Source organism: Python bivittatus, unplaced genomic scaffold, assembly GCF_059951505.1.
Source record: "Python bivittatus isolate LINGU-HERP-01145 unplaced genomic scaffold, Pbiv_v1 ctg000480_np1212, whole genome shotgun sequence".
Classification (NCBI taxonomy): domain Eukaryota; kingdom Metazoa; phylum Chordata; class Lepidosauria; order Squamata; family Pythonidae; genus Python; species Python bivittatus.
The window spans coordinates 61,897,571-61,920,015 of NW_028277075.1; the positions used below are offsets into that span (position 1 = coordinate 61,897,571).

Genomic DNA, 22,445 nt, shown 5'->3' on the forward strand with positions numbered 1-22,445 from the left:
CTTACTGTGGCAATCTGAGTTGTTAAATGTGATTAAAGTAACCGCATAGTAAATGTTAGCCACATAAATTAGCCTTGAGACCTCAGGAAACAATGAGGACAAATCCAAAAGAGCCTATTTGTTCTGGCAAAATCAACAGAAGTCATATGGGGACATGGTTTCAGAGGAAAAACACTGAGGAGGACTCTCCTGTGAAAATAGGTGACAACAAGGTACACTACAGAAGGGGAAAGGTTTTCACCAGCTTTATTGTTCCAGCTTCCTATTAAAACCCAAGGGAATTTATAAATAATGCTTGGGTTATAGGAGGTAAAACAACCTTCTCTAATTTTGTGTCCTCCATGAGTTGGACTATGAATTCCTTCACAGTAGGATGAAAGTTATATTTCATGACTGCCAAATTAGGGAACCATGGGATTGAACAGGAGGTGAGAAAACCGTGGCCTCTAAACTGCATATGGCAATCCAACCACATTTATGCAACTTCCAGGGCCCTCCAAGACTGCATAGCAAAAAGTCAGTGGGAAGTTGTTGGTTTTAAATGCCACAGTTTTTTGCATGCGAAAACTAAGCCCATCATGCATTATGCTTCTAGTAGAATTAACATATCTATTCTGAGTGAAAATACTAGCCATCATTTGGTCCCTGCTCCTTCAATGCTATCACAATGTCATTATTACACTCCCTGTGATCTTGGGAAACAATAATATATAAAAATAATATATAAATAATAATAATAAATAATAATAAAATAATACATAAAATAATATAAATATTATTAATTAATAAGATAATAAAAATGTGGCTCCTAGCCAAACAGGAAAAGAGGAATACAGGATACAGGAAACTTGCCACTTACTTAATGGTTTCCTTTCCTTTCCTTTTCTTTTCATCTCTGGTAATATTCAAGTGATGGGGCTTCAGGCTTATCATTCAATATCTGAGTATTCTTCCCTACATACTTCAAGCACTGCTAAGTGAAATCAAATCACCCCACAAAACTACAATTCCAGGATTTCTTGGGAATGTGCCATGATAATTTGAATTGTTTAGGCTTAGGCTGTAGGATACAATACAGAGGCTCATATCCAAATAGAAAGTTGAAACAGATGCCTTGAGATCCTGAAACCGATTTTCATTCCCACTACATTCTGGTGCATAATTCAAGTGCAGTCACTCAGCTTCCTTTAGATAATGGAAAGAGTAGTTATGTGAACATGTTTCAACATTCATGGAGCTTGGAAGATGCAAAAAGACTGAAAGATCATTATGCAGAAATTACTATCCAGTTGCAGGTGATTGATGATCAAGAATAGAGTGCTGAGCTTGGGACAAAGTATATGGAGACTTCCACTTTGGAATACAGTGGTACCTCGGGTCACGAACTTAATTCGTTCCGTGACTCTGGTCGTGACCTGAATTGGTCGCAACCTGAATCAAATTTTCCCATAAGGTTCAATGTAAATACGGTTAATCTGTTCTGATCCCTCCGAATTTGGTCGCCAACCGATTTTGGTTGCGACCTGAATCAAATTTTCCCATAAGGCTCAATGTAATTATGGTTAATCCATTCTGAACCATATGTTTGTTTGTTTTTAAACCACAAAAATATGACACAAAGTACAGTACGAAGAGAGAGAACGCTAACCTTGCTTGATGCGACTTCTGGCGTGGAGGACAGGAAGGCGGGTGGGGAGGTGGTTATTGCTTGGAGGGAGAGTCCCCCTCCCTACAGGAAGCCACGACCACGTGTCACAGGAGGGAAAATGGCCACGGATCCTGTTCATCACCCGATCCGGCGTTCGCGAACGGAAGCAAAATTTTGCGAATGGTGCTGTTCGTGACCCGAATTGGTTGTGAACAGAAGCGTTCATGACCCGAGGTACCACTGTATTTGATTATGGTGATGAACCAAAGCCATCACTGTTGCTGTGTATTTTTATGATGCCCAGTAAACCAAAATGTGCTATGTTAGTTCCATCCAATAGAGAGATAAAGATTTGCCACTGTGTACTTCCAATTTGTCCTATTCCTGTTACCAAATATTCTGCTGAATTGATGAGTATGAGACAAATCTTTGTTTTTCAAAGCAAAAGCAGGTCATAAAACTGTAACCACCTTGAAAACAATGCAATAATTACCAGAAATCAGCATAGATTTGACAGTAACAATTAACTTCTTTAGTAGACTGTGGGAATGCTAAAGACCTAATTTGAGAAATGCATTTGACAAAGCATTTTATAACATTCTGATTAGTAAGCTAGTTAAGTGAGGGTTAGTTGGTATAACAATGAAAAGAATCTAATTAACAATATTCATTCCTGGGCCTTGTTTTTCCTCAATATTTTTATTAATGTCTTGGATGAGGGTTTGCTTATTAAATTTGCAGATGACACAAAATTGGGTAGGATAGCTAACGTCTTAGAATATAGAAATAAAATTCAAAATTATTTTGATAAGTTAGAGAAATGGGTTGAAATAACAGCATGAAGTTTAACAGAGGCAAATGTAATGTTTTTCATTTAGGAAACATATGGATGTGTAAATATAGAATGGGATATATCTGGCTTGGCAATAGTATTAGTGACAAAATATATGAAACAATAGGTGACTACAAACTGAATATTAGTCAGCAGGTTGATATGCATGCAAAAGCACACATTTAAGTTGCATCAGTAAAAGCCTAGTTTCCAAATCACAAGAAATGCTTTGGTCAGGCTGCACCTTGAATATTATATCCAGAGCTGGACACACATTTTAAGAATAATTCAGATAAACTGCAACTGGTTCACAGAAAGGCAGCAAGGATGATCGGAGGATTAGAAACCAAGTCCTATGAAAAGATATTGAAAGATGTGGGCATGTTTAGCCATAAGAAGAGAACACTGAAGGCAAACATGATAGCACCTTCAAATAACTGAATGTCATACAAAATAAGAAGATCTATTCTCTATTATTGCAGAATAAAGAAACAAAATAATAGATTTAAGGGGGGGGGGCGGTTTGGTGCCTGGACAAATCCCTCGAGTTTTCCTTGCAAGATTTCAGAAGTGGTTTGCCACTATCCCCTTCCTAGGGCTGAGAGAAAGCAACTGGCCCAAGGTTACCCAGTTGGCTTCATCATGTCTAAGGTGGGACTAGAACTCACAGTCTCCCAGCTTCTAGCCTGATGCCTTAACTACTACACCAAACTGGCTGTCTAGATTTAAGGCATATTCTGAATGAATAGGGTGGGGGGGAACCTTCCTAATGGTAGGAGCAATTCACCAGTGGATATAATTACTGAGATAGGTTGTGGGCTCCTCTTCATTGGGTGTGTTTCAAGGGAGGCTAGACAGCCTCTGTCAGGGTTGTTTTAATTTAAATTCCTACTCTAAGTAGGTCATTGGACTCAATTTCTTTCCCAACTCTCTGATTTTGTAATTCTAAGGTGTGGTAACAGAGTCAAATCCTATTTGTTGTTCTGAGACCATCTCACATATGGATGTGGATGAGGGGCATGGCATTTCATTTTTGTTCGCCTCTCAGAAAGGTGCATGCAGTGTACTTCCAGTCTAGAGCATTCCTCTCTTTATTACCTTATGCTATAATAGGATTCAAGTTGTTTGATTCTTAAAATCAGATCTCAATCCAGAATCTATGCTTCTCTAAGCAGATTTCTATCCCATCTCCAGGAAATTCAGTGTAGACATCTGGCAACTCAAACAGCTTTTTCCCTGGCCATCTTATAAGGAGAATTCACCGAAGTCTGTTTTACAGAGTCTTTTCTCACTAGCAATCTTTTCCAAAACCACTGCTACAAGGATAGAAAGATCAGTGCCAGAATAATGATGCATTGTCCTGAATCTCTTCTCCATCTGAGTTTGGCAGTATGGAAAACAATGGGCTAAGGCTGAGTAAAGCATAGCTGGAGATGAGATCAACCAATCCAGAGGAATTGGGCAACAAAGTGTGATTGTCAGCCATTCCAGCAGTACTGTAAATCACTAGTGAGGAATGGTTTTAAGTGGTGTCCCAGCATGAGGAGCTTCATGTAGAATCATAGAATATTCTACTTAATTATCGGTTCTAAATTATTGAACCAGCTTACAAAATCAAAAACTTGGGTACGATGTCCCATTGCCACAATCTACTGCCCCTGAACCTTTTCGTATTCATGATCTTTGGTTCTGCCATATTGAATGTAATGTCTTGGTGTATGCTGTAATAATTTAAATATGTAGAAAATATGTGTGTCCTTTACCAATTGAAGATATGTCCATTATATTAACAATTGCAAGGATGTAAATGCAGAGGCATAGTTAGAACTACTCCTGAGTGCAGGCTGTTCCCACGTGTAACTTCAGTACTTAGGACTAGCTGCATTTTACCTCTTATAAAATCTCCTGTGTTTAGCCATTACATCAAGAACAGTACTGAAAAAAGAACTGGAGAATGCAAACCAAAAAAATAAGGGATAGAAAGAAAGAAACCTAAGAAAGTGTTTATAAAAATGCTGTGGTACCACCGAGGTTTTCTGACATGTAGAATGTTAAAAAGTGGAAATGCTCTGCAAGATGCCAAGTTATTGCAACTGACTCTGGTTTGGGTCTGTGACAAGTGAGTTAAAGAAAAAGAAAAAGCATATTTGCAGCCACTGCCCAAGCAGTCAGGAAAACTCAATGTAAATATTTTCACAGCAAGTCTGAACAGCTTTGTGGGGCCAGGGTGACGAGAATCAGTTTGTTCCCCACCACTCCTATACAACTGAAGCAGTGGAGAATTGTGATTTCAGGGCAGATATTCCTTGCTCCCCAGACATTTCCTTCCTCTTTTCCATTCTCTTTTGCCTGCCATCCACATCCTCAATCCAACATCCATCACTGGCATGCTAGAATGGACCTTCTATTGTTTTGAGGCTAATTTTCTCCATTCATGACACAACATTATGTTTAATTTCTGATTAGTTATGAATTGAAATGATTTTAAAACCGTTTCAATGGGCTTCTCTTGACTTTAGAAAATGAAAGAACAGGCTTTAAACAAACAAACAAAAAGGTCTAAGAAAAGTTTTTCCAACCTTGGATTCTCCAGTCTGGTTGGGGGGTGATGGCTATTGTAATGGAATACATTCTCTTTATATTTTGTCTTCCCTTTCAGGAGCTCAAGGCAACAGACATGAGATCTCTCTTCATTGTATCCTCAGCAACTGCTGAAAGACAGTAATTGGCTTGAGGCCATGCAATAAGCCCTCGATCAATAGGAACTTGATCCTAGGTCTCCCCAGTCATAGACTGACTCTTAACTGTTATACCACACTGGTACTAGTTTTATAAATGGAAGGCAACACCAGGTTGAAGGAAGCTGGAATTGCATCTTTACCACCTTAGAATACATATTCTTGTTTTCCACAGTTTAAACCACTGTGAACGGTAGAAGTGGAAACATAAAAAGTTTGGCAAAGTTGATGGTAACAACTGATTGTCTTCCGAGCATGGCTAATTGGTGCTGACTCTAGGCCAACAACTAATGTCAATCTGGGCAGTGCAAATAGTACCAGTCAGTATGGGTGCCAGCTTTGGGAGAGCAATGGGCACATGTTCCCTCTTCACCAGGCCAATCCCCTTTCTGTGCTGGGCTGCCAAGCTACTTGGTATCCTCAGACTCCTACAAGCAGAGAAGCTGTAACTCCAAGAAAGACAATTATCTCCAGGGGCTCTGACACCTGAGGCTACAGCAACCTCTGGTCCTTGCCTCCTCCTTCTAACCCAAACCAGCTGTAGTCAGAACCAGCCACCCCAACAGGGGACACAAGAGGGAGGGGGAAACCAAGGGGCTGCCACTGAATGTCTGCCTCTCTTTTCTGCTGTTGCCATATCCTGTTTATCCCTCTTCACCCACTTGGCTTGGCCTGGCCTGGCCAACTTGTGTTTGGGAAGCATGCTAATTAAGTCTGTTGAGGGACAGTTTTGGCTTAACCCAGACCCTCTGGAACTGTGAACAAGATGGTTTCCAATTGATAGGAATTCCCATCCTGTCCTAGGATTTTCATTCTGCCAATCTTCCCAATCATTCGAATGGACAGCTTTTCTACCTCTCCCTCCATGAGGAAAATGGGTGGAAGAGTGTGTTGGCTGGAGTACCAACTTATCTGCCCTCCCATTGGCCAGCTGGACAGTCATTCAGCTCTCCCCTTCTTTTCTTCATCCATCCAAACCAACTGTAACAACAATCAGAACTCTCATTGGGCGGGGATGCAAAACTGCAGCAGGTGGCAAGAAGAGCTACACCTATGACGGTGTGGAAGCGTCTAACCCATCTTACAAGTTTATGATGAATGGAAAAGCATGTTGTCAGAGCAGCCCAGCATCTTTTTTTGATCGTACAACTTATAAAGAAAAACTTAGAACTGCCATGTGTAAGTAGCAGAGCATATACCTTGCTTCCTGAAATCCAATTCTTTGAATTAAGACTACAAAATCAATAGCTAGCTAGTCTGATTCATTATCCTACATCGCACTTTCTATGCCAGCATGAACTATGGAGGCAAAATTACTTTCTGACTTTTCAGTGTATGCTCTTTGAGGCAGGGCTGCTGTGTTGATTTGTGAAGCGCATAGCATCTTTTCCCTAAGACTTTCATTTCACTGCTTTCGATTTGGAAGAACACCACATAGTTCTCAGTTATTCATTCCAGGCACATGTTTCTAAGCGACATTAGGTTTGAAGGGCAGAAGGTAGCCACTTCACAGCTTAACACAGGCTGCTGCATATTTCTGGAAGGTTTCCAGTAGACTCCAATCCCACATTCAAACTAAGCGTTACTTTCCCTCTTCCATTCTTCAGAAATCCAAAGTAGAAGAGATATAAAAGGCATTGCCGGAAGATGCTGATTGTGCTGGGTACAGATATCCAAAAATAAGCTTTTAAGCCGTTGCCATGTTTCCTTGTTATCCATTCTTATTCACATCTTGAGAGTGAGGAAAGTATGGAAAAGGTCATTGTTTCATACAGCTCTCCCAAAGGATTTCAGAGATAACATAGAGATGATTATCTGTAACACTAAACAGGGGGGACTTTCCTGGGCCATTCATATGGAAAGAGTGACATCAGATTGTATGAATTATTTCATATATATGCCTCAAAAGAATAAGTAGAGAAATCTAATTTTGTGATGGTCTGGAGAATGTTATTGAAGAGATGGGTCCTTAAAAAGTCTAAAATGTTAGCTAAACCACATTAAGGACTCTTATGGCTAGGGCCTCAAGAATACACAAAAAAAGCATATAAGAACAATATGGGATGACGGAGTATTTTCTTTTTTGAAAAGCGTAAGTTGTTCCTCAGCAAGTCTAATAGTGCAAACCCAAATACTATTTCCTGAAGTGAACATTCCAAGTGAGTCAGAAATTAACGCTATGGAGAGTCTCTCAGTAAATTACTATTTTTCCACAGAGAAACAGAGCAGCCATCATATGCTCTGCTTGTTATGTAAACTCCATCTGTGGGACAAAAGCTGTCTTTACTCCCTCCCTCTCCATGCAGGAAGAAATGTCATATTTTCCATTCATTCTGGCGGGTGATAAAAGGAACCACATTTTGTGAGCATTTAGTAGCGAGCCTTAACAATTCACTACAAGTTTAGGATTAGAAAATCTTAGCACTGCCATTAGTGTCCCTTTATTAGACGCAATATCTATTTGACATTTGGGATTCCAGGTAGTACAAATTATCAGATCTTTCTGAAGGGAAAAAGAGAAAATCAAAGGTATGTCACTTAACAAAATATGATTTGTCCAACCTTGGTAATAATAACACACAAACACACACACACTGTAGTACATTTTTAGTGTACTATATTCATCGATACATATGCTATGCATGTTTGTTTGTTCCTGGACATGGATGCAAAAAGTGCAATGTTTTAACATAATTTTTTAAAAGCTTGCAACAGTTTAGATGACAATAGTGTTAGCCCTCAGAGTCTACCTCAAGATAAGCAGTCATCTTAAATGGTACAAAATGCAAACCTGCCAACATATTTCTTTTCTACCCCCCAGGATTCCAGCCCTTCTTTCTAACAATGTCCCATTTTTTGTCACTAGGAAACAGAGTCCAAGGTATGGCTAAAGAGTTAGGTATACAGTAATTCTCAGGATTCAAGTATACAAAAGTAAGATGCGGTTGAACTTTTTATGCATTCACAGATTAGATATTGTTAAGCGGTCCCTCAATGTATCCTTACATAACAAAATGGCTAACAGTAGCACAACTGTATTTACTGTCTCATGTGTAAACCTTTCTGATCCCTTTGGCCCCTACTGCAACAAGGCACTGTAGCAAAGCATTATGGAGAAGGAGGCCACAAGGACTACCCTGGTACAAGCAATTTCTGTGTGTGTGGCTGAGAACCCTCCGAGCAAGGCATTTGGACTTGCAGAAACCTACGAATCTGAAGCTTTCTCTGACGAGTGGAACATCAGGGCCCACAGGCACCCTGGACTAGAGCATCCACCTGCCTGGAGGTCTTGCTCTGAGAATGTCTCCACACAAGAGAGCTGGCCCTCAGGGGTCTTTGGAGCACAATGATGCCTTGCCTGAGGAGTCCTTAGAGCAGTGTTTTTCAACCTTGGCAGCTTGGTCCACACGTCTTCAAGCTGCCAAGGTTGAGAAACACTGCCTTAGAGGCATCAGGGAGATTAGCACTGTGGATTAGAAAGAGCAGTGACATTTTGTGGAGTTAGCCCTACCCCTGGGCTGAGACAATGGCTTAAATGAATTGATCTGGGGTGATCCCAAAGGACAGGAAGCGTTTAGTTATTTAATTGATTCTTATTGCATTTTTTAAAAAATGCTAGCAAAAGGGAGATGCAGCATTGTCTCTCATTGGCCTTGGATACCTCTCTACATTTTAATTTGCAGGTGGATGCCCTCATGCGTTGCTCTGTTTTGAGCAGCAAAATGCTTTTGGCCATCCTTGACATTATGATTTCCTTGTCTTCCTTAAATTTTCCCCTTAGACCTATTTTTTCCCTTGATGACACCAAAGGGACCTCCATAGACTTGAACTGTTACTATTTATCCCCATTAGCTGCTCTCTGGCATTTTGTACACATTAACCCCACTAAATCTGCATATGTAGGTGTGTGTGTGTGTTGTGTATGTGTGTGTATGTATACACACACATACACACAATACATCTCTTTAGAAAGCTTCAGAAATGACAACTGTGTTCATTAATCACTGCAAAAATACCCAGCACTCATCAGTATAAGAGGAATAACAACAACAACAACAAAACAACAACCACAACAAAACAACAACAACAACAACAATTAGCACCTTCAAATTGCCCAGGGCTTTCTATCATATCTTCTGTTTATTGCATTCATTTTGTTTTGCCCTTGGCACAGCTTGACAGCCTCACTCAGATTTCCACTTCATTACAAAGTTCTTTTATTTGGGAGACTTTGTCACTAGGAAAATGCAATTCTCCCCCAGTTAGAGCATTCTTCACTAGTATGAAATGGATGTAGAATTCGATTGCATATGCAGTTTTCACAAGCATCTACTGAAAATAAGTGGCAAGATAATTGATGGGGAGAGATGCAGCGACTTTGCGGTCTCAATTTAGAGAACTGGGCAGAATAACACAATGTCTGTTTGCTAATTGAGTGCAATTAACAGCTCAAATTAGCAACAGTTCTCTAATGCACGATAGTGTGCTTGGTATGTTCACTGAGTCCCCAACATGTAGAGGACAGATATTTCTGCATGCCTTTTTATATTGCCCCTTAAAATGTGAAATGATGCGATTATGAATACAGCTCATGTGAGGGACCCTCAACATCAAGAAGGGGTTTATAAAATAATAACTTTCCTTCTAATATCCTGAAACCTTAACAGACATTTTTCATATGGGAAGGGAGGGGTGTCTGCTCACCACTCCGCCCCAATTTTCATTGCCATAAATCCCCCAAGTGTCTCCAACAGCAGTCTTCCTTTCTGTAAAAAAGACAATTCCAATTACTGAAAACCAGGATTAAGATGCTGAAGTGACTGTCTGGCACATCTGGAGCATATTAAGACAGATATACTGACAAGGAAAACATGCTTCCAATCTGAAGCAAGAAAAAGCTTAACCCCTGGACTGGGGCCGGCATAGTGGAGGGAACAATCACAGCTTTGTGGTGGACATACTGGACTGGGAACAGCGAATAGATCCACAATCTCAAATGGAAAACAATCATGAACAAAACCGACCTTTCAAGTAAGAGAAAATAGGCTTAAGTTCCAACACAGCAGGGAACTGAATAGGGAACCTCGACCATCTCAAAACTCCTAGTGATCAGTCTTCACGTATGATGATTTCATTCATTACAGAAAAGAAATCTGAAGCTTTGTGTCAATTAACAGTGACACAAGAAATTTTAAGAATTCTAGGAATAGGCACATATAGTTTAAATTACATTTTCCACTCCCAGACAATCATTCTTCAAGGGTGGTTTCTTGCCCCAAACAGCCTTGTCTTCAGTTTCTAATTCTCCTCTGTTTCCTCATCACTTCATCTGCCTTCTACATTATTGTCATACCATGGAAAGACTATTTAAGGCTTAATGTATTTTGGTGGCTATCTTCCTTGGAATTTCACATGGATATCATGAAGAAATTAATTCCCAGTCTAGCAGTCACTTGATATTGGCGATCAAGGTCATCTTGTCCCCTTTTTGTATTAGAAACTTCCATTTCAAATGCTGAGACACTGCTGATGAAAGGTATAGCCACTTACACAGAAGGGAATCAGCTATGAAGGAAGCAAGGCTTGGTTGATTCTAATAAGAGTGTGAATATGGAAAACTGTTTCAGGAGGGACTCTCACAAAGCAGCCTTCATAGATGTTATCATCTCAATGTTTCTGCTTGTGTTAAGGTTGGGGTTGTCCCTTTTTTCTTCCCCCATCTCAGATTTATTTCGAACCAGTTCCTCATCAACATGCCATCTTCACAGGTTTTTTTTCTCAAGGTATATATTTTGGTGGGCAATTCAGTGAATCATGTGCAAAGAGGATACATCATTTTCACTAATAAATGTATTTTTGTATACATCTTTCAAATGTTCTTGTGTGTGTGTGTATGCACAATTTTAAGTCAGTCTTGACTGCTGGAAATTGCCTGGACAAGTCCCTGAAGTTTTCTTGGTAACTCTCAGAAGTGGTTTGCCCTTGCCTCCTTCCTAGGGCTGAGAGAGAGTGACTGGCCCAAGGTTGCCCAGCTGGCTTTGTGCCTCAGGTGGAACTGGAACTCAGAGTTTCCCAGTTTCTAGCCTGGTGCCTTAACCACTACACCACACTGGCTCTCAGTCCTTAAAATTACATTGCAAAGGATGAACATGCAAGGACCATTGTGCTTTGCTTTGAAGGAAATAAGGAAATTAGGTGACATCACATTAAAATGCAAAGTGAATGAACTTCTCTCAGTCCATCTTATTCTGAGATTCCCTCTGATGTTACAGTAGCCATCATTTTTCAGCTGCTTTTAGAAAATGGCACAGTAGAGCCTGCCCCCTTGAGGGCAAGCAAGAAATTGCATCTGATTCCCTGCTGCTTAGAAGGGTGGGGGTGCTTCCAAAGCCCTCCTTATTGTGCAATGTTCTGTTTCATTCAGGTCATCTTCCTTGTGTAGCGATGATCAACTCTATTGTATTTTTCCAGCACTTCATCCATTTTTGAATGGCTGAAGCCATTAAGGTGGGGCAGTTGGAAGAGCTGCACAATGATTGTGTTAGAACTGGCCTTCAGGTAAGCAGAGAGAAGTTTTCCTGTGACAGGAGTATCATGTAGAAATAAGAAATACACTCTCAAATACATTTTCTTATATTTAGATTCCTTTAAATACAATTTGATAGATGTGCACTCTGAAAAAAAATGTGTGTGATGTATGTATATTAAAAGGTTAATATGATGCAAAAGTTATAATCTTACATATCTGTTAAGAAGAAAGTTCCATTAGAGTTTCTTCAAGTAAATATATAAACCTCCAACTAAAATTGAAATCAATCAATCCCTACTAAATAGGACAACTGTAGTTTCATCCAATCTTCTTTATTTGTATGTATTTGTGTATATTTAAATACATTTCTGCTGCCTGCTGTTCTTTAGCTGTATTGCACAGCTGTAGCCATCAATTCCACCCAACGTAGCCAGAGGGTGTGGTATCTGTAGGTAATGGGAACTGTAGTCCAATGTAGTTATAAGTACCAGGCTGATAAATCTGAAAAGCCTTTCCAAACTGAGTTAATCTCTTGTGGATGAGGGTACTGTTCTAAACTAATACCAGCCATAGTTTAATATCAACATTGTCCCATTGAGTTACTGCCAAGCTAATTCACAAAGTATTCCACAAAGGCAATATTTTAATAATCAGAGCACTGAAGCTTACAATTATGAGAGCTTATGATTAATTGGAGCTTACAGCACTGACGTTAAATCAGAAGGAATTCTGCCCCAGATGTACATGGAAGCAGAGGACCGATAGTCCTAAATTGTGGCCATCTATATGATTATACTGGTAACTTTTTCTCCCAGTTGACAAATGCTTTTGCTTTAGCACCCTTAAAGAACAGCATGTCTGGGTGTGCTAATATTGCTGCAAAGTTCAATTGCAATATACAGGTACATGTTACATTTTCAGGCTAGCTTCAGCCATGGTTTCCCAAATGTTTTGGATAGTACCTTTGACCTTTTAAAAAGACATGGCCACTCAAAGAAAACAGCTGACATTGAGGAGAGGGTTTGCCATTTCCAAAATGGCTGCTCCTGTGAGTGTGGCCCCTCACAAATCATGAGTTTATCTGAAGGAAAACCAGTGAAGTAGCCTTCTGCCACCTTCCATTGCACCCCAGGATTCTCATGATCAACTCTCAAATTACCTTTGTCTTTTTTCTGGACAGGTGGGCATATTCATAAACAAAAACACTGAGCCAGAGCCATCTGTCATCTTCATTTTCTAAGAATGTCTATCAGGCATGTGGTGAAGCCAGTTTCTTTGGCCAGAAATGCTATAATTTCTTCTCAGGTTATTTTACAGTTTGAAAAATATATACAGTTTAAACTTTCAGTGCCACAACCCCCCATCACCAACGATAAATGTAGCGTTCTTGTGTTGAAGTTATCTCTTCTCTTAATCAGCTTGTTTCTTAGTAGCAGAGTATCTTAGGCACAGGTAGGGGTCATTGTGTCCTGTCTCTCATTTATTCAGAGGACCAGTTGATTATGAGCAGCTATTCAACATAACATTGTATTAATGTTTAGTATAGGATATAAGCTGTTTCTGTCCAGAAGTCCATCAAGAAAACTTTATGCTTATTTACAGAACAGTGTTTCAATATCAGCTTGAGCTCCAGGTCTTCTTCTATGTCAGTTGGACAAGCCAACAGCTGGTTTGTCAACCCACAATTTGAACATCACTGCAATCATTTCTTGTTTCATCACAGAATTAGCCAGCACGCTCCAAAGAAAGGATCCATAGCACAAATGATCCCAGATTTGGCAACACAACACATCCACTGCATGTATTAGATCCCAAGCTTGATGTTTTACATCTGTAGACTACTTCAAATAGCAGAGGTAAAATGTTTAGTCTTAGAACTCGGGGAACCATTAACAGCCATTGTTTCTCTTGGTCTTATGTTCAATGTAAGGCAATTATACTTATAGAGTTTGCCAAGTAGCTCAGAAGATTATCTGAGCTATTCAGGAGAGGGTTGTTTGGCTATGTGGTTATATCAAGAGACATTTTGTCCAAATATCAATTATTCAATGGCCAAGTTGACAGTTAATTATGTAGCAAAATATAAGTTTGTTCCACTGTAGATGTTGCACAGCCCTATGGTGATCATAAAAAAAAGATCAGTTTTATCTTGAAGGACTACTGTATAATAGTGAAAAAATGATGGTAATTATCTATATAGGCATGCTTATACCAACATACATTAATAACATTTAATCCAAATGCCATTATCCTGTACTACGTAGAAGAGTTATTACTTGAAAATTATTTTTTTAAGACAGAATCTTTATTTGAAATAGTCATATTGTCCCATTTCCCCACCTTCTCTGTTCTTTCCACTATATTGAATTTTAGACTATAAATTCTTTGGAGCAAGAAACTGTTCATACACAAGAAAGAACCATAGGCATCTATGACATGAAGAAAAAATGCCAGTTCTTGCTCCTCTGTGTTTCTTACCAGTTTTCTAGGAACATGTATAGTTTACTGCTCACAAAACCATTGTGTTTTTCCATTCCCACATGATACAAAAGCTTATTAAATTAGGAGCTGTACCTTAACATTGATAACAAAATAGCAATCATCAGTGGCAGCATGGAAACTTAGGAAGTAAAGATCAACTCACTTGGAATATTCAACTGTGTCCATTCTACATTCTTCACCATTCAATGTTCAAGCATTCTGTATGATGGTAGAGCTAGCCTTGACTTCTGCAGAATGCTTCTCTTCAATGGCTTTTGTCTTGGATAAATGTTTCCAGCAGCACTCATTTTCTACTGTTTAATTATTTGAGATAGTTCTCACCAAAACGTATACATATACCCCTATCCATTTCCAAAAGTGTGGATAACCCTGTAACAGCTGAGGGTAAACGGGGTTCAGACCCCCTAAAATGGTGAACAATCCTCTTAACCATCACTTTGTACATATATTTATGCATTATTTATTTTAATATGGAGTAAGTCCTTTGCGGTTTGTGTCATTCACAAGATTCATGTGAAATTCTCATGAAGCCATGCAGAACATGAAAATTACATACACAGGCATCCATGGAATGGGACAAGGGAGGGCAAATGATGGCATGCTCATCATGATGTCATGATACAGACAACATGACTTATGTACTTGTGTCAGATGTCATGATGCAAGTATTAAGTTTTGCCCTTTGCACAATAATGTCATGATGCACATATCATTTTGACATCATCATGGCTTGTTACAGATGCTGCTGCCCAACACAAACTGAGGTAGTTTGTGAACTCAGAAATATGTCTAATGAGCTAAGCATGTTTAGGATTGCAGCCTGAGTAAAATAAGAAAAAGATACCAAGGTTCACATTAAATTAACATTTTATTAGCTGTGATTACCACTTAAGCTTGTTTAATTTTGGAATAGTACACCATTTCCAGGAATCAGATCAAGCTTAGCAGAAGAACATTTATCAAGATGTATTATCAGAGGGGCTGAGTTAATAATGAGAATTCTTTTCTTTTTAGTTTCCAGGCATAGCTTCTGACTGGTTATTAATCTAGATGTGATTAAAATTTTGATTGCAGAAAGAGTATTTCAAAAATGAAATCTTCAGTATACTAGTGGAATCTGGAAGACCAACAGGGTGGACAACCTCACCAATAACTGATTTCTTTAAACAGTGTAACCCATAACAAGAAAAATTGTTTGTGTGGGGTGGGGGGCCAGTCACTAAAATAGAATGTGTTACTTTTTACCATCTTCAACACAGCCACAGGCACTAGAGTTAAACATAGAGCAACGACTCTTCTGCTTTGCCACCTGGAATGCAGTTCCAAGGAGTCCAAAGATGCCTCTCTGGGTATCAATTTTCTCAGACAATCTCCTTCCAGTGCTGGATATTCTTAGCAGTAGCTGTAATCAACTTAGGACTCTCCAAGTCTCCTCTAAGAGATCTAGAGAATTCAGGACAGCTGAGGATGAACACGCAAAGGAAAGGATGGAGCCCGCTGGCCCCACAAAGCAAGTCTTAATCAATGGCCATATATGGGCAGCTTCCAGATATTGGGAACAAGAAGCCAGAGCAGAAGGCAACCTTGAAGGATGGGCAGGGATAACTGATTATGCCTGTAAGGAGCTATTTTTTAGTCCAAGGGCTCATAGCTCTAGCAGCAAAAAGGGTGAGTCTGCTTCACAAGATACCAGCCTGCTCTCACACGTCCCTGCAATCTGTGTTCTCTCTAATTGCATTCAATTTTGATTTATGCAAAATGCAGAAGTTCAGTTATTAACTGGGACTAGTGGCAGGGAATATTTGTCATGTGTGCTGAGGCAACTCCTTGGTTATCGTATTTGTTGGAGGCACTATTTAAATCTGCACTTTTGCCAGACCATTTATTCTCCACCTAAGGTGACTTTAGGGGAGGGAGAGTTACTGGAAATTTGGGGCAAGTCACATTTGCTGAGAAAGGTCTTCCTCAGAGGGAAAGGCAGCCAAACAACAACAAAAACTCTTTTATGTTTCCATGGAACATTTTGTCCCAAGTTAGTCAGGAATGCCACTCCAGCTTTAGAGAGCAATCTGGCCAAAAATGTTAAGCAGCAACCTTTTGGTTTTGTTTTGTTTCAAAACAATTAGGAAAAAGTCTTCAGTCACCTCATCTTGAAAGATAAGCATGCACCCAATCCCTGAACCCTAAATGTCATAGCTCCACATCATAACAGCTTCAAAAATTCAAAATATTGAAGTATTCTGGCCCACTTCTATTTTCATTTTTATGACTTAAGTACCTCTGCTTCTTCTGGAAATGAAGAAGCCAGTAGCTGTACTCCACCTGATATTTTTATCATCACGTTTTTGAGTACTAACTTAAGATTTTTGGGGATGTAAGAGAGCTCATTCTTTAGAGTGACTAAGGGTTCTTCTTCAATTGCAGCTCACCATGGCAAATACAGACTCTGGAAACCTTTTTTTTTTTTTTTTCTGCCACATCCCATGACATAACCTAGATCCCATCCTGAGCTGAAGAGGAAAGCAGGCAGGCTGAAATCATCCTTAGCTGTAATGATGTTAAATAGCATTTCCCTCATTCAGACCCCATCCAAGGGCAAAATCTCTTTGGCTTTGTCACCCATTTCCTTGGAGGGAATTCAGGTGACTGCAGTGGGTGGGAAAACAGGAACTGAGACACCAAAAGGACTGGCAACAGGTTCGGCAAATGTCATGCTGCTATAGTTTTCTACCAACTGAAGGATAAGTAGAAAGCACTTCAGGTTATCAGTGACATGCTCTTCACTCATGAGTTACAGCATCACCAGAATGGCTTGGTACAGCCAATTTTATTCGGTGTCCTCGCAACATTTTGTTTGCCTCATCCTCAGATCAAGATTTACATAACCTTATCCCTGTTTCTAATACTTGCAAAACATCAAGTAACTACAAAACACAGAGAGCTAAGACAGTCTGGAAAACTCATATTGATGCCAGCAGATCTTCCTTTCACCGCAGGAAGAGCTGAGTTCTGCTAAGACTCTCTAGTTAGAGAAAACTCTGATTCTGAAGCTGTATTTGCATGATATGTTTAATCATGGTTAATTTTATCAAGGTTAGAGCTACTGTACCTGTACTGCCAAAATCCAAACCATCACTAGGTGGCAGCATTAAACTAACTACATATACTATGCATGCACAACATAATAGGCTAAACTATATTGGCTATTTTATGGTTGAGTGTGTTGCATGAACATAAGCAATATTAAAGTAATGGATTAGAACAGCCTTCTACAGCCAGGTGGGTTAGATTCCAAAACCATTCATCCCAATTAGGATGGTCAAAGGCCATGTTAGCTGCTGATTATGAGAGTTGTAATCCAACATACATGGAGACTTTCCAATTAGGGAAAGTTGGCAGTGCCCTTTTAAATTGTCATATTTTGTTGATGTTTTATCTGATGAATTTGTTATTTATAATAATTTAGGATACCATTTTCCAGCCAAGGCACCATTGTGTGCTTCCAAGCAATAGTTCGGGTGTTAAGGAAAAAAAAAAATCACCAAAAGTATTTACAAGATTTAGCATTCCTATTCCTTATGTGATCAGAAGAGATTTCCTGATCTCATGAGATTTCTGCAGTTTTTAAAACAACATTTATTTTACTTTGAAAAGCTGAAGATGGCCCTTCATGGACCCCCAGGTTGGACTGGCAACTTTAGGGTTCTTACTCCTACTCCTACAGTCACTGATTCATTTTAATGTCTTGACTTGTAGATCCTTTTTTGGATAACACATTGCATATTATATAAATTGGTTCTAAATCTTTGAAATAAAACTGTTCCTTCATAGTAACAGTAGTACCTAATGTGCTCACAATATTGCACCAAATTCTGTTTGTATTGCCCCTAAATTCTTCAAATGTCTCAAAGGCATTACTTTTTCTTGCTTTATTCCCAAATTTGTTGACTTAACTAATATATGAATTTGAAGTTGTGACTGTTGTTGCATTTGGGAGCTAAGAAGAAGTTGGGGTGTAATCCTATCCAACTGAAGCTATTTTACTTACAGGAGATTGAAGAGACATCGCTTTATATTATATATATGATATGATATATGATACATTCTGCACGTATCCATCCATAAATAACTCAAAATGTATCATTTATAAATAAACAAAGAATGAATAAGACTGAAGTATTAACAGGCTTGGGGAAACTCCAATGTTTTTAAAACAGCAATTTAAAAAGTTAGAAAGAAAGAGGAAGTAAGGCAATTGTTAGGGTGGAGCATGTGCAGTGAATATAAAATACTGTTTTGTGGGAGGATGGCAAAAATGGAGAGAGAGAAGGAGAAATCCTGAAAAAGTCTGTGCAGTTCGTCTGGAATCTACTGCAACATCTCTTGCATTTGTATTCTGACTCAGCCCCTTTCTGCTCACCCTCCTTGCTGAAGAGCTAAAGTGAGTTAAAGAAAGTGAAGTGTACTTCAAATTCTTGCAATTCTTCTAGACCATTGCTTGCCTGCAGCAGATACAACTGCCTCGGGTTAAGCCATTATTCACAGAAAATGCAAAGGAAATATATTAAAACATACATGTGCGTGCATGTACACACCCACAATATCTTAAAGTGCATGCACATGCAATTTTTACATATTGTATGTCCCACTAAATACAGCACAACTTATTTCTGATTTGATAGTCACAAGACTACAGTTTGAGTTTCTTAGAGCCACCTTTATTCATATGGTATTTCCAGGCAAGCCTTTCATCCTGCATTGATCTTCCCTTGTCTCTGTTCATGGAATTCTACAGGAAGGAAGGTATCCAGACACCATCACTTTCACTATAACCCTCCCATATTTTTCTATAATATTTCTCCCATCTTTTTTTCCATAAAAGAAAAGAGAAATGGAACAATCCCACACAAACGTTTGACCGCGGCTCTAGGGGACATCTGCCTGGAAGTATCCATTCTCTCATGCACACAAATCCCTCCTCATTTATATTTCAGTTTTACTAACTACAATTATTTTCATTCACATGTAAAGTTCAATATGCAGTTTACGTTTTCCTATTTCAAGGAACTTGAGTGTATCTTAATTTAGACTGAGATGAAAATAGGTTTTTTAAAGGGGGAAAAAACCCCAAAAGTACCTAAAGAAAGCGTACGAGTTTTAAACTTTTGCCAAAAAGAAAAAGAAAATGATGAAAAACTTTGCAGTTTGGTCCACAGATCCAATGCATGCTCCTTACATTTTGAACGAGATATATTACGTACCTTCTATCCTAGATATCCAAAAGAATTACTAGAAATGCAAAAATCTAGAAGAATTGTCAGTGGTGGTGTTTTTTTTTTTGAAAATCAAATAATCATATGTGCCAATGACCCCTTATGTCAGTGTTGTCCAAACTTGGCCACTTTAAGATGAGTGGACTTCAACTCCCAGAATTCCCCAGCCAGCATGGCTGGCTGGGGAATTCTGGGAGTTGAAGTCCACTCATCTTAAAGTGGCCAAGTTTGGACAACACTGCCTTATGTGCACAATGGTCAGCTCCTCTATGTAGGCCCAAAGGACGAAGTCTATATGAATTCCATAAACGACCTTAGCGCATAGTCACCAGCTAATACTGAGGATCTCCCACACATGGAACAAGTTGCTGGCACGGGAGAGACATGCACAAAAATGGCCCATGAAGTCGTACAAGTGTTCTCTCGTTACAAGGGGCCTTCCTACAGGCCTCTCCTAAGAAGCATTGCAGTTCTGGAGATGAGTCAGAAGTACTGATCTCAGACTTGCCTTTGTGCTAAAGACTTGTTGAATGTGTTAGGAAATATGTGGTGACTGGCAACAGCTACTCCACCGTATGAAAATTGTTCATTTGAACATTGTGAATTAGGACTATGCATGCTTCGAAAATGAGTCAGTGAATGTTTCAGACCTCCTGCAAGTACAGCTCATCTCTGCTATTCATTAAAGCAGCCACTGTTGTTTCCTCCTCCTCCTCCTTTTTTTTTTATTTTTAAACTTCTACAAACTGCTTTAAGAATCACATTAGTCGAATTAACGCATTAAAGCAATTGCACTTTTTCTCAGGTTCTCAGAAAATACATGGCTGCTTGAATTGTCACAGAGAGAACTGCACTGATGCAAGGTGCTGAAAGCATTTCTGAATATAAAATTGAAAGCATACACTACCATAATGTTTTTTGAGTTGGTTTGTTGTTTGATTGAATATAATTTCAATTTCTCAAGCTACCCATTCATGAATGCTATAAACTCTCTTCCCTGGGTGGGAACAGGAAATAGATTCCCAGTCTTGAGCCAGTGTTATCAATTACCAGGTATATCAATCAATACAGGTAATTCTGAGGCTGTGATCTTCAGACTATCATCATCATCATCATCATCATCATCATCATCATCATCATCATCATCATCATCCAGATAATCATTCTTCAACGTAGCTAAATTTTAAAAGGCTGGCTAATGGCAATATGGTGCCTACAGATTTGCTTTTAACAACAGCAGCAATAACAACAACAAAAATAGGATCACCTTGGACAGCCAGTTCCATCTATTTTATTTATTTACTTATTTACTACATTTTTATGCTACTCACTCTCAAAGGCTAACAATCAGAAAAAAAATCATAAAAAGAACATTTCAGTAAAAATACTTCCCCCCCAACTCAATATTTATGCAACCGTGTACCTGTCATTTTGAAAACATAAAAGGGAAGTCGGTATTGAGAAAACAGCAGTGACTGGGAGTCTTTGCAATTCAAGATGGAGTCCTGCAAAGACCTTGAGACTTCCTCTCAGATAATACCTAAGTATATTTGTGCTGCAAAACAAGTTTCTTTGACCAATTCAATGCATTGCTTTTTAGAAAGTTGAAGGGGGAGGCTGGTGATAACATAATACCAAAAGCAAAGCCCAGGGAAAGTTGAATCAATTCACTCTTGTTATGATTATAGTCTTTATTTCTGAGAAGTTCTCAAGATTAAGTGAATTAAATTATCCATTATGTGCTTTAATCACTACTTGCAGGGACTGTATTTAAAATGTTAGCAAAATGATTGGTCTGAAGTTCTACATTCATCTTTGCTTCTTACACCAAAGTCACTGAGGGAGGCTTCATTTCATGCAAAGTCTATAGTTACATTGAAGCAAAAGGGGGTATATGGCTGACTCTGATCATCTCCTCTAAAACGTTACTTTTCATTCATTTGTGATGAAGGATCAAATCATAGGCTTGTGCCTGAGATACTGGAGGGACCAGGCAGTGGGTTCACTAAGGGCACTCCAGAATCAAGGCTGTTGAAAAATGCCAACTTGGTTAAAGGATAAACCAATAGTGGGCCCAAAGTTCCTATCAACAGCTTTTCCTTTGCACAGTGGTCTTTATTTGTTGCTTCTTTCCTTATAAGGCCAGGGAAGATAAGTAAAGACACTATACCACTGAATCTATTTTCACAATTACAAAGATAGTTGTAAGTGGAAATCCAACAAAATCTCTTCCTCACTAAAAGCATTGGCTTTCAAGGAAGCTCCCCATCCAGGGTAAATTGGAGCTGGTTGGTATGTTGGAGCTTTTCATCAGGACTACAATATGTAGGGAAGGAGGTAAAAAAACCTTTCCTCTACCTGATATGCCACAATCTAAGTCTTCATCAGCTTCTTCTTGTCCACCCAACAGCTGCTATCTTAAATCTGCCCACCCAAAATCATGAATACATGCGCATACACACACAAGAAAAGCATAGGGTTGCATCTGTCTTAATTTTCAGAATTGTGATAAGAAAATACAATCTCCTCTGCATTTAAATCAGTGCTACTAGTGAAGACAAGCACACACATATTCAAGAAAGGCCAAGACTCCAGTGTGACTATAACATCATGGGTATCTCCGTAGTCATTGCATTTTCTGCAATCCAAGGCTGACATAAGGAATTTGAAAGGCTCAAGATTTGTAGCTATATTAACTTTCAGCATGCTGTAAGATGCATAGCCACTCTACTTCTCATAACCATTAATATAAGACTCAGACTAGGCATCAAGTTTTTAAAATAGATCTGTCACAGTCTTGTAGAAAGTGAGAGGCCAGTGTGAGGAGCAATAAGGGAACTACAGTAAGGAGTACAGAAAATTCTGCCTCTTGGCCAAAATGTCCACTCTGCAGCTATTCCCCAGTGCTTTCCCATCAGCAAGT

General features: G+C 39.1%; 1 protein-coding gene across 2 annotated transcripts in view; it reads right to left on the minus strand.

Annotated features, from left to right (window-relative positions):
- Window positions 1-22,445, minus strand: part of LSP1 (lymphocyte specific protein 1) — a 91,671-nt gene that overhangs the window by 68,563 nt on the left and 663 nt on the right. The window lies entirely within an intron of this gene.